Source organism: Bidens hawaiensis, unplaced genomic scaffold (genome assembly GCF_021521415.1).
Source record: "Bidens hawaiensis isolate Kalapana, Puna unplaced genomic scaffold, B.hawaiensis_p1.1 tig00002125_1, whole genome shotgun sequence".
Taxonomy (NCBI): Eukaryota; Viridiplantae; Streptophyta; class Magnoliopsida; order Asterales; family Asteraceae; genus Bidens; species Bidens hawaiensis.
This window is the reverse complement of record NW_027491113.1, coordinates 2,893,648-2,907,069: the sequence shown is the minus strand read 5'-3', so window position 1 is coordinate 2,907,069 and position 13,422 is coordinate 2,893,648.

Here is a 13,422-nt window from a genome sequence, read left to right as displayed (position 1 = left end):
CCATGAAGGATATATTATCCCCATGCAAACCATCGCCTCTGGAGGACCAACTCCTATAGCAGACGCTTCTTACCTCAGCTATTCTTCTGGGATGCCGACATTCACGCAACAAAGAGGTAACACCTATAATCCTATATCCTTATATGCTAATCTTGGTTCTATGCAGGGTGCAGGTATCAACCAAGTTATGGAAAAGGAACTGCAGAAGCTTAAGGATATGATATCCAGCGTACCAGCGGTGGTCAGACCGATCCCTGAATACCAGAAGGGAGCCACAAGTTGTCCAGATTTACTCCACCTATTTGTGATGCTGAAAGCCCGAAACGATTTCAGACCCCCAACATGAAGGTGTATGACGAAACAAATGATCCCGAAGAGCATGTGGCTCAATACAGGGAGAGAATGGAGATTAATCCAATCCCTGAAAAACTCAAGGAGGCTTGTTTATGCAAGGGTTTTGGATCCACACTAACGGGATCTGCACTTAAATGGCTGCTAAGTCTTCCTCCTTACTCTGTTACTTTTTTTTCGCATTTAGTTAACTTAATCAACAGCCAGTTTTCATGTAGTAGAAAATTTGAAAAGTTAACTAGTGATTTGTATTGAATTGTCCAACCTTATGATGAATCCCTTAGGGATTTTGTTACAAGGTTTGGTAGGGAAGCCCTAGAAATCCCTAATCTTGATATGGCCATGGCTGTTGAAGCATTCAAGATGAGACTTCAAAGGGGCTCCCCCTTTTATAATGATCTTGTGATGACTCCATGTAGGACTATAGATGAAGTCAGAAACAGGGCGCTCAGATTTATGCGACTATAGGATGACAAGAGAATCCAGGAACGGTTAGGGGCCCAAACGAATCAAGAATCCCCCGACAAGAAACAAGGATCCTCGTTCAGGAACAACAACTTAAAGCCCTACTCCAAATTCAACAATCAAAATGGCCGAGCTGTTGAAGAAGGAGATGACGATAGTGAAGATTACCCAAGCATTTCCGAATATTGCTTCTCAGTGGATACTCATGGTTTAATTTGTGCCATGAAGGATCTAGGTGAGAAGGCAAGGTGGCCTCGGAGAAACGAGAAAACAACATCCTTCAAAGACAAGTCTAAATGGTGTGTATTCCATGAGGACTTCGGCCATCAGACTGACGATTGTATTGGTTTAAGGAGGGAAATTGGATACCTCCTAAGCAAGGGCCATTTCAAAGAGCTCTTGGAAAGAAAGAAGTCCAGGATCCAGGATCCTGAAGAGGTTCCATAAAAAGCAACTCCGCCTCCACCAGACGCACAAGTAATCGACTTCATCTCCAGTGGCTCAGATATATGCGGTACTTCATTCTCCGAAGCAAGAAGACTCTCCAAAGAAACCAAGTTGGAGAACGGGGAACGAACAGTCATATCCACTACTTTGACGACTGACAAAAGAATCTTCTTTGATGAAGAAGATAAGACAAGCATCCAGGATCCTCAGCATGACGGTTTGATTGTAACTTTGTTTATTGCTAACCATTATGTGCGCAAGATCCTATTCGATGGTGGAAGCTCGGTCAACATCATCCAGCATGACGTACAGCAGAAAATGAACATCCCAGACTCGGAAATCATCCCGATAACGTCGGTGCTAGTGGGTTTCAGTGGTGAAACCAAGAAAACATTGGGGGACATTAAACTCCCAATATACATCAAAGGTTTAAACTCTTACCAAAATTTTTGTGTTATTGACAATCTTTCTTGATGCAACGTTATTCTTGGCAGGCCTTGGATACATGGAATGAAGGCTGTAGCCTCTACTTACCATCAGTGTATCTAAATACCGACTCCTTGGGGAGTAGTAAGGATAGATGGTGATCAGGTGGAATCCAAGAATTATTATTCTTCATCCATGAAGCCAACAGCTAAACGGAACATAGCATAGCAACCACAACAACATCCTAGGGACATGCTGGAGGCTCGGGGGCGATACATAAAAGAAGTATCTTTAAATCCCGAGGATCTAGACGTGAAGGTGTTCCTAGGATCCAGTATCCCTAATGAGATCGAGAAGGATATAATATCCTTCCTAAAGCGAAGAAAGTCCACATTTGCCTTCAAACATTCAGACATGACAGGTATTTCTAAGGAGGTAATTACTCACAAGTTGGGCCTTGGTTATTCTGTTAAACCCGTCCATCAGAAGCGAATGAAATTCGCTCCTGAGAGGAACGCGGCCATACAAGAAGAAGTTGGAAAACTTCTTAAGGCAGGTATGATCATAGAGGTTAAGTATCCTCGATGGTTGGCTAATGTGGTTGTTGTTTCTAAAAAGAATGGAAAGTGGAGGGTGTGTGTCGATTTTACTGATTTAAACAATGCATGCCCCAAGGATCCTTTCCCGTTACCACATATAGACTCCATGGTGGATGCAACGGCATGACATGAAATGCTTACCTTATGGATGATTCCTCTGGATTTCAACAAATTCAGATGGAACCATCTGATCAGGAGGATACAACATTCGGACTAAGAAAAGCAGGGGCAACATGTCAAAGATTGGTCAACATGATGTTCAAGGATCAGTTAGGCAAAACCAAGGAAGTTTACAAAGATGACATGGTAGTGAAGTTAAAGAGAGCTGAGGATCACCTCAGAGATCTTGAAGAAGCATTAAATATCCTGGATCAATACAATATGAAACTGGATCCGTCAAAATGCCATTTTGGTGTTAAGGCTGGAAAGTTTCTAGGATACATGGTGACCAAAAGGGGGATAGAAGCGAGCCCCGAGCAGATAGAAGCCATCATCAACTTAAAGTCTACTGTGAATGCTAAAGATGTTCAAAGGTTGACGGGAAGAATAGCTACTCTCAATAGATTCATTTCCAGATCCTCAGAGAAGTGCAAAGACTTCTATGATATTTTGAGGAAAAATAAAAAGTTTGAATGGACTCAAAAACATGAAGATGCACTAAATGCTCTTAAGGATTATCTATCCTCAGCACCCGCTTTGATGAAGCCAATAGATGGTGAGCCGTTGTCCCTGTAATGCAGTCAGTGTTGTTCTAGCCAAGGATCATGAAGGACAATAACACCCGGTATATTATGTAAGTAAAACCCTCTTAGATGCAGAGGTACGGTATTCTCACCTTGAAAAGTTAATTCTTGCTTTGATTATGGCCTCAACCAAGTTGAGACATTATTTTGAAACACATACTATTATTTTAAAAACTAATTATCCTGTTAAGAATATGCTTAGAAAACCAGAATTATCAGGAAGGATGGCCAAATGGGTTGTGAAACTGAGTGCATACGATATTTAGTATGAGCCCAGAACAATAATCAAGTCACAAGCGTTAGTAGAATTTGTGGCTGATTTCAGCAGTGACATGCAAAAGGAAGCTGATTTGGAAGTTTAGCAACTGGAAGAAACCAAGGATCCTTGGATCCTCTTTACTGATTGAGCATCCAATGTAAGAGGAACAGGATTGGGTATCCTACTGAAATGACCATAGGGGGACATAATATACCAATCCATTGCATGTGCATTCCAAGCTACCAACAATAAGGCCGAATATAAAGCACTTATCGCAGGTTTACTTTAGCCAAACAGATGAGGATCGGGTATCTTCAAGTTTATATGGACTCTTTACTTATAACTAACCACTTTAACGGTTCTTATACTGTGAAAGGTGAGAATATGGTCAAATATTTAGAAAACTGTGAAGGAATTAGCAAAATCCTTCGAGTTGTTTAGTATCATACAGGTACCAAGAGAAGAAAATGTTGGGGAAGATGCCTTAGAAAACTTAGCATCATCATTAAAGATCTCGGATGATGTAAAGATACCTATCATTCATATATTGTCTCCGGTAATTAGAGAACAGAAAGATGTGGAGGTAACAGTGGATTGCACAGAAGAACTTAAGGATCCTTCATCCTCTTCAAAAGCAGGATATTGGATCCTTCCAATCAAGAAATTCCTCCATGACGGAGATATCCCTACAGGGGAAAACCCTAAAGCCTTCAGGTCGAAGGTATCACAATTCATTATTTTACAAGATATTGTATGTAGAAAATCTCTTGCAGGTCCCTATTTGAGATGCATCGAGGATCCTGAAATACAAGAGGTACTCCAAGATTTCCACGAAGGAGATTGCGGCAACCACACAGGGGGAAGAGCATTATTCTCTAGGATACTTAGGACTGGATACTTCTGGCCAACAATGAAGAAGGATGCAATGGAATACTCAAAGAAGTGTGATGCTTGCCAAAGGCATGGAAACATCCTACACCAACCAGCAGAACCTATGTATCCTATATCCTCATCATGGCCTTTCATGAAGTGTGGGATGAATATCGTGGGTAAGCTACCTAAAGCGCTAGGAGGAAAGGTATTAATTATTGCAATGACTGATTACTTTTCAAAGTGGATAGAAGCAGAAGTTTTTGTTCAAGTCCGCGAAAAAGAGGTGATATCTTTCATTAAAAGAAATATTATTACTAGATTTGGTATCCCTTCAGAAATCATTTGTGACAATGGTTCCCAGTTTATCGGAAAAAGAACCACTAACTTTTGTGACAGTTGGGGCATAAAGATGATTACCTTCACACTGGTTCATCCTCAAGCTAATGGCCAAGCAGAATCAAGTAACAAAATTATCATCAACAACTTGAAGAAGAAGCTAGGATCCAAGAAAGGCAAGTGAGCTGAAGAGCTACCATATGTTCTTTGGGCTGACAGGACAACACCCAAGAATGCAACAGGTTAAACACCTTTCTCACTGGTGTTTGGCTCAGAGGCTGTAATCCCTACAGAGATGGTGGTTCCTACAGCCAGAACAAGCATCCGTGATCCTGAAGCCAATAGTGAAATCCTTTTCGAAGACCTAGATACTGTTGACGAACTCAGAGACTTAGCCAAGATCAGAATGGTAGCGTATCAACAAAGGGTAGCTGGGGCATACAACAAGAGTATAAGGATCAGAAGATTTCAAGAAGGAGATTTGGTCCTGAGGAAAGCTTTCCAAAATACAACCAATCCGGCAGATGAAAAGTTAGCACCTAAGTGGGAAGGTCCCTATCTGATCGAGTCGGAGGCAGGAAATGGGGCATATCATTTGCTCACTATGGAATGCAACATGCTACCAAGAGCATGGAATGTTATCCATCTCAAGAAGTACTTTTTATGATCAGGATCAAGTATCCTCAGAGGATCGAATATTCTTAAAGGACCAAGGATTCTAAAATTGGTAATATCTATCTAATCACTTATCCCATTCAGATTCTTATTGATTTAATGATAATATATTCTTAACGTTTGTTCTTTCCAAGCTTTAAGTAACAATGCAGATTTCTACAAAGGGTTCAATGATTAAGAGGTTGGTCACCTATCCCTCACACTTAAGGTACACTACTGTTTTCTTTGGCTTAGCCCATGATTAAGATGTGACCCCCGATGGTCATATCTTCCAAGGTTTAAAGGTTTTCACCTTTCTTGTAAATTAGAGTTTCTACACTCTCGCCTGGAGCGCACGTTATCCAACGTATAGTCCGGGGCATCGAGACCAGTACACTTTTAGTGGCAGACGATTTCGTTGTCTTCGACTATATGGGGGATCCTACGATTTATAGTAGACGTACCATACCACCGGTTTATAACATTTTCATGTTATCTCAGGACAAAGGTTTCTAGCATTTTCATGCTAGCTAAGGTTTTGGAATTTTCACGTCACTTACGTTTGAGCAATTCCCCCGTTGACATCCGAATTTTTGGGCCAGTCCCCAGTTTGGGCTTGTCCCCAGTTTAACACCAGTTTATGTGGGCTTGTCCCCAGTTTATTTGGGCTTGTCCCCAGTTTTTTGGGCTTGTCCCCAGTTTGTTGGGCTTGTCCCCAGTTTATTTGGGCTTGTCCCCAGTTAATTTGGGATTGTCCCCAGTTTGATGGGTTTAATCCCGATTAATATCATAAGTTGTTTGCATCAGGTATCATAAGTTCAAATTGCTAGAATCACAGAAGGATCAATATTTATGGATTCAGGATCCTTAACTTATTTGTTGCAGAAGAATCAACATATATGGTAACCTAGGTCTAATTAGATCTTATGGTATGACTTCAACTTATTGATTTCCATTTGCTTAGTTTAAATATTTATAAGTTCTTTTTTATGAAAGGATCCAAGATCCTTAATATGTTTTTACAAGGATATTCTGTTCTTAAACTTTTTACTCAAGAATATTTCCTAAAATTTTCCATAAAGCTAAGATTATATTAAACTTATTTTGAGAATAACAGATAACAACACATAAATAGTCAAAAGATTTAAATTATTATGTCACTTGGACTTACCCAAAAACCTTAACCCGGATTTCACCATTCAAAAGATGGACCATCCACCTGTGTTAAGCAAGTGATACTAACTGTTCAAAGAGTGCAGGAACATAAAAACAGGGGCATCAAAGGTTTCATCCCCACAAACAAAGGATCCCTACACCTTTGCTACCCCTGGAAATTGTCTTAAGGATCATGGATCCTTTATCCTAGTTACTATTATCCATTACAAACCATTATCCGATATCCATAAAAACATAACCAAATAAAATAAAAAAACGGGCTCTGGCCTTGTCTTTAATATCCTTCATTGCCCGCCTAAGCATCTTCTTCACCATCTGCTGCTGTCTTCCCTTCCTCAGTCTCGACCACCTCCTTCACTCCGCTTGTCCCAGCCTTGTTTCCATCAGCCATCGCGGTACCCTCTTCACCACCTAGCTCCACCAAAGTTCTCTTCACTTTTCCATATTCCAAGCTGATCTGTCGAAAGCAGGATCAGCAACTTCAGCAATCATCTTAATTCTAGCCTGCAACACCGATCTTGTGGCCCACATAATCGCCTCCTCAGTGGCTTGAATCACCTCCAGTTGGTGCTGAGCTTCTGTGGTGGATAGAAGATCCTCCAAGAGCATCTTGTCCTTGGTAAGCTAGGCTATAGCCTTGTCCTTCGCCACTGCTGCACTCCCCATTCCAGTAAGGCTGTCACTCATCTGGCTCACGATCTTATCATAATGATCTTTGGAAGCATTCACGTCTTGTACCAAATAATTATGCGAAAGTTGGAAGGATACTTGATTGTCAAATTAGGGATACCAAGATAAAGGATACTTACAGCAATGATCATGTCAAAATGAGTCTATGGCTCTAAGGATCTTTTCCTCTTGGAAGCCGCCAATTTGGCCCTGGTGGTTGCAGTTCTTGGCTCGGAAGTGGTGGCTGCCTTTAAAGCTTCTTTCTTGATAGTTTGAGGAGTGATTAGACTATCAATGTCTTCCAGGGAAAACTTGCTGACAGATTTGTGGGATTTCTGAGCACCTGTAGAGAACAAGAAACATATAAGTATTCTATTTTATTTTATTTATTATCCAAATACAAATCTTACTTGACATGTTGCTGTTGGAATCTGAAGAGATTTCACAAAAAGCCTCAACAAATTTGGCTTGGAAAGTCCGAACTTCGGGATCCATGGCAAGAAACCATTTTGCTTTATCTTTTGTTCCAAGTAAATTCACCAAAGAAGCAAAGTTGTCCACTGCAAAGAAGAATAGACAAAATAAAAACAGTTAAAAGAAGAATCAGTTATCCTAAACTGTTTCTCTTTCAAGGATCTAGGATCCTACCCTTTTTAACCCACTTTAAAGGTAAATCGACCCCACCAAGTATGGAGTTTCGTTTAACAAAGAAGAACTGATTCCTCCATAGAGAACCATTCTGGGTTACTTTAGAAATTGGAATGGGCTGCCTAGGTTTGGACTTCAAGACGAATCGGTTTGAGCCATTGGTAGTTAAACTGTAAAGGTATGACAACTCTGGAACACTAAACACGATGCTTTCCTCCTCTATCAATCTCTCAACGGTACATAAAACCCTCCAAATCATCGGCATGGCTTGGATATAAGACATCCCAGTGGTCTCAAAGAAACTTTGGGTAAAAGAGGGGAATGGATATGTATAGCCGATGAGGAAAGGACAAGCGGGAAAGCAGATCCAAGTCTTTGAGTAGGTATCACACCGAATCAAGGAATCGAACAGCCGAAAAACAGTTTCCGACGAGAACAGTGGACGGAGTTCATCGATTTCAGGATCGGTAAACTTGCAGGTCTCCATGGATGGGTTGGTTATAAGGTTTTGTGATTGCATCTCTGATAACTCAGACTGGTCAGAATGATCGGAATGTTCAGGGTGGTTGGAATGATCGGAATGTTCAGAATGATCTCCATGGATGGGTTGGTTATAAGGACATTTTTTCAGAATATTAGATAAAGAAAAGAAAAGGAAAGAAGAAGGATACCTGAACGGTCTGCCAAGATGTGTGGTTATAAAAGGATTGAAGAGATCACATATATAGGCGGCTAGAAGTGATAATAAGGGTTAACAATAATAATGATATCTGACAACCGTCTAATCGTTCTATCTTTTGCAGGGATTCAAAATTCAAAATGCCAGCTGTATTGCATAAACACCCGCCATTTTGGGGGCAATTGTTAGGGCATAGAATTTATGCTGAGGATCCTCTATCCTTGATTAGCTTATGGATAATTATCCTTAAGATATGTTCAAGGTTGCAAAGAATTAAGGATCCTTGGTATTATCTGTTTACTAATAATTGTATTTGAGTGGTGTTATGTTTGCTAGATATAACGGCTGAAGGACTTAGTCACCCTATATTAGCGCTAGTGGATGACTCCCGCACGTGGTCAAAGAGAAGGGAACGGCTAGTGGGAAGAGTGGCGTGATTATAGGAAAACTTGTTAGTTGTTATTTTTATTTATAACGAGATTATTGATCAGTAGGAAGGCACTTGTAATCTCGCACACCATAGCATTTCTGAGAACTCTCTCTAGCACAGCACTCACACTTAGCTTTCATTGTAACACTGATCATAATCTCCACATTTGTAACCCGATTATTACATTAATAAAGTGGTGATAGAAGATTTATCACAACCCGGGGTTTTTGTGCCGGCGATCCGAACCAGATCAAGGGCTTTTCCTCCCAACAAATCTTTGTGTTTGCGTTTGCAATTGATTTATTATCGTTCGTATCAAATTAGCACTAATCCTCACCAAACGAATTTGGTTACATTATCCTTAGTAGATTTTTGACCAAAACAGAAGTATACATTTTTCCCATGTGTCACTTTTCTTTAAAGTCCCCATCTTTTCTTCAATTGCATCCTTCTAGCATTATGATTTCAATGTTTGTTCCATGGTAGTTGGGATTTGTTTGGAACATATTAATGATATGAAGGCTTTAGCTTCTTTGGGAAAATTACCATTGGCTATGTTTATCATAGGATAGTTAGAAGCTTTGGAACCTCTTTCTGGAGAATATCGTTTTTTTTAGGGGGGGGGGGGGGATGCCCCTGGCAGTACTAGGTTGAAACACATATTTTTTTATTACCTCTTCTTGTATTGGTTCTATTTCAATCTTAGGTTTTTCAACATGTTATGTTGTTGTTTCATTATCAAAAGTATCATGTCATTATTTTGATTATATTCATGGGTTTAGGGACTTTGTTAATTGGCACCGATCGATGATTTCGTGTATTGTCGAAAACTTGGTGACTCATTTTGGATTCTATGATAGATTTCTTCTGATGACGACATCCACTTTAACCAACTCAGTAGGTCATATTGTGTCTCCCCTGACTGTTGTGCTGGGAGTTGTAGAAGAATTCGGTTTCAAGGAAGTTACAGTTCATGGTGTTATACATATGACATATTTTTGCCCAATAACATCGGTAGCCTTTTTGGTTGAATCCATATCCCACAAATACACATTTTTCAGCACATGGTTCAAGTTTGGTTCGATTAGTTCTTGGTATGTCGACGAAGACAGAACACCCGAAGATTCGTGGTTGTAGGGTGAGAGGGCATGTAGTTTAGTAAACTTTGATAGGGATTAGAGAGAAGTCTTTTGGTTAAGGGCTTTGGTTGGTAGGCGATTGATAAGATAAGTGGCAGTGGCAACATCCGGATCTTTCTTTGGAATTGAGTTTGGATCATAGTATAGAAGATTTTTAATTTATTAGGAACTTCATATTTGTGTTTCAGAAAATAAATCGACGTCATATATGCGCAACCATAAACAAATAGTAAGAAGAATCAAAAGTTCCCCCCTAATGACCTCAGCGGCCTTAAACATCTGAATGAGTAATTGAAAATGGTAAATCGACTTTTTTGTTATTTGGGCTAAATCTATGTCTATGATTTTTTGCCAACTCACAAACTTCACATGTAAACACTTTATTTGTAGGATATAGTTTTGGAAATAAGAGATTTAAGAAATAGATTAATGGATGTCCTAACTGTCTGTGCCACAACCAAACTTCTCCATTAGTAGTCCCATGAGCCAACATCACAGTACCTTCTTGAGCCTCTTCGTCCACGTAGTACAATTCTTGGCGTTCAGTGCCACATTCATTAATCACTTTGTCCTAATATCCTATAAGATACAAAAAGTAGGGTGTATTAAAACTGTACAATTTAGTTCCTTTGTGAAATGACTGATGGATAATAGATTATATGAAAAAGACGGAACATAAAGGCAATCTGCGAGTTTTAACGTTGGTGATATCTCAACAGTTCGGCCACCCTTTACCGACATCATGCCTCCATTTTCGGTTTGAATGTGTGTTACACAATGTTTAGATGTTGAGGAAATATCTGATGGGTCAAAGGTCATGGTATCTATGGCCCCACAATCAAGGATCCATGAACCATTTTGTTTTTCACACTAATTTTTTTTACCATGTTTGCGTCTTCACAAAATGATTTATCTTTTAAAACTATCTCTTGTGGAATATAATAATTAATCAAGGGGCTTCCTGTAAAAGATTTGAAATTTTACGGAAAATAAGGGGTTTGTATGTTAAAAGAACAAGGGCTTGACTCGAGGGTAAATCCTCAAACCATTTACCTGCAACATCTTCATGTCCTTTGGTAGTTATTCCCCCAATCCACATCGATCGATTTCTTTAGGGGTTTGATTATTGCCGTCATTGTTGGCGGCTTTTGTGTTACCCACATGAACATTATTGTGTTGATTATCGCCATCGTTGTTGGCGACTTCTCTATTACCCTCATCGACGTTGATGATCTCTATTACCCTCAGCAACGTTGCTTCATGATTATCTCCAGCGGTTTATGTGTTGCCTACGACATCGTTTTCCCTTTCTTGTGGAAATGACTGCACTTATCATCCCGAAATGATGCCATACCTTGTTTCGACCGGCGTTGCTGATGATGTTGATTTGTTGCTTGAAGTTTGTTTTTGGTTTTGAGACCATTTTTAAGCGATTTTCAAATTGGTTCTTGAAGAGGTAGGACCCACCACATACCCACTACGCCCACGGAGCTTCGATACTTGTCAGACATATATTACATGATGACGACGTGAGTCTTGTCCTACACCAAACATTCCCTTAGACGTTGCAGATGGTCAATCCTAAAGATCTTCCTAGGTATGGTGCAAATAGGAAGTATCTTGGTGAAATGGACCTCTAACCAATAAGATATTGACAACACATCGTTGATAGTACTAGTGTACTACATAGTACAAATGTTACCATCAGTCACCTACTTTATTCACCGACTCTCCTTTGGCACGTGCGAGCTCTCCCAGTGATGGATTTCCTGACGTGACAGACTACCCATACCTTCTCTACTCTCATCCGGCTATAAATACCACTCAACCTCCAACGGTAAAAGGATCGTCACTCTCACGGGACAACTGTAAGGCCCCGTTACCGGTGCCTCACATTTGGATGTTGGATTTACTCATAAACGCAGTTCTAAATATCAGAGTTAATTAAAACTTTACGCGGAATATAAAACTTCAACCATAGCAAATTACATAACTTTCAAATCTTGTCTTAACAAACATTCTTAGTTATATAAAATCAAAACATAGTCTTTAAAACATCATAACATTTCCTTGAGATACCAGTATCTTCAATTCCATGCCATGTGTCTTCATCAAGCGAGCTGCCTCATCCTACTCACCTGCGTGCATACTAAAAGTCAGCTACGCTGAGTGAGTTCTAGTTAATCAAATAACTTACTTTACATACACATATACACGCCCGAAGGTACGCTTTACATACTTAACCTGTCCATCATTCTTCCATATACATTCATAAATATCATTACATTATAAAGAGCATTTCGCCCTACATACCTCGGATATTATTAGGGTCCGGTACCCTCTATCCTCGGATATTATTAGGGTCCGGTCTCCCTTCATCCTCGGATATTATTAGGGTCCGGTACCCACCATCCTCGGATACTATTAGGGTCCGGTCACCCTTTCTTCCATACCTCCATACCATACTTTCCTATATACATAATTGTAAGTTTCATACGTACATACATCATTCATTCTTTATCTACAACATATACATCATCGAACCATTTCCTGGAAGTACATGCAATATCCGAAGATCGTTCACGTACCGACAAGAAAACATTCATACATTTCACATAATACGTATATGGCATACACTTATCACGTAGGATAAGTGTATTAACTAATCACATCAAGTATGCACACAGCCCCGAAAACATAACAAGGAATGGGGCAAGAAACTCACCTGAATGCGGTTACGTTCACCGATAATGGTAATCCATTTATTCAGTTGAGCACGGCTAACTATATAACAATTACGCGTATTAATTACTATCACTTATCATATCGTACTTCTAGTTTAATTATAACCCTCAATGAACGGAGGTCCGGGGGGCAGCGCCCCTGGCAGCGGGGTTCTAGGGGCGGAAACCCATAGCGGGGTCCAAGGGGCAGAGCCCCTGGCTGGGGTCGAGCTGCCAGGTCAGCTTGGAAAAATTTTATTTCCATTAACTGTCTTAACACATTTTCCATTAGGATTTTAAATTATTTTCTAATTTGTTAACTAATTCGTTACTTTCATAATCTAATTCGTTAACTGATTCGTCATCTGATCATCATCTAATTCGTCATTCCAATTCGTTATCTGACCAAGCCCTGATTCGTTACCTTATTCTTAACGAATTTACGAGTAACGAATCACCTGATTCGTTATCTGGTTCGCTAGCTGATTCGTGATTTGGTTCGCTATCTAGTTCGGTATTTGGGCATAACGAATGGGTGAATTGATTCGTTGTTTGGACTTAACGAATTGGCGAACTGATTCGTTATCTTGCCTTAACGAATTGGTTAATTGATTCGTTACCTTACACCCATCTTATCCAGACTTTGACTCAGGGTCAAAGTCAAAATCGCCAAGAACAGCAAATAGTCAACAGACCTCAGATTTGCAATTAACACTCAAATCTCAACGAAATAACATGAAATTGGTATCACTGGATTCGTATTCATCTCGCCTACAAACCCTAGGTGTCCAATCGGCCAAACATA